Raw genomic sequence first — 956 nt, forward strand, 5'->3', positions numbered from 1 at the left:
TGTCAGATCTTGACTGATTTTGATCAAGTAAAGGTCAGAATAACGTCAGTAATATCTCCAGATGAACACTTACTGGACTGAAGCAGCTCAGCTTTACTTGATTCTCCATCAATCATGTTTTAGAGTCTCAAATCTGATCCTCAGGATCTTTTGAGGAGCCTTTGTTTCCAGAAGCTTTACTTTCACTGTTCCTCAGCGGAGGAATGATCTTCACAAGCCTCCAGAACATCTCACATCTTCTGAGGAGCCTTTATTTCTTCAGCTCTCAATCACTGCAGTATATGTGTGGATCATTTCAATCTCATTTTATTGAGACAGATTACTGGAGATATAGAGCGACCGCTGATATTTAGATCACTTTATGTAAGTATCTGCTATACAGTTATAGAATTTCATCATATAAATATCAGCATCTGCACCAAATTGCATATTTTTGAGTCTCTGAATAAAATTGAGCTGTTTTTTCTCCATATCAGACTATATGAGCCATGAAAGCCTGATGGATAAAATTGTATTTAATGGAATTTTTTCAGATTTTTCTTTCTCAGATTATTGTGTCATATGTCAGGCTTTACAGGATTAAGATTAAAATATCTCTCTAGATGTCATTGAGGCCAAACACCATTGGTTGTCATGTATCATGTGACTCATCACAATTGCGACAAGTTTGCAAAAGCACATGATTGAGATTTGGGAGCAATGCCAAGGTAGAAAATTGACATTAAGGATTTTTACTGCTTTGGGGGGGAAAATCATGTGAATAAATGATGACGGAATTTTCATTTTTAGAACTATTTCTGTAAGACAAGTGAGTGTCTTATGCATGAGAACTGCATTTGATAAACTACAGTACTCTTCAAAAGATTGGGGTTGAAATATTTTTAAATGTTTTTGAAGTCTCTTCTGCTCACCAAGGCTGAGTGTGAAAAATCACAATTGATCATTACTCCAGTCTT

This window comes from Sinocyclocheilus grahami, unplaced genomic scaffold (genome assembly GCF_001515645.1).
Source record: "Sinocyclocheilus grahami isolate Dianchi unplaced genomic scaffold, SAMN03320097.WGS_v1.1 scaffold2206.1, whole genome shotgun sequence".
Lineage (NCBI taxonomy): Eukaryota > Metazoa > Chordata > Actinopteri > Cypriniformes > Cyprinidae > Sinocyclocheilus > Sinocyclocheilus grahami.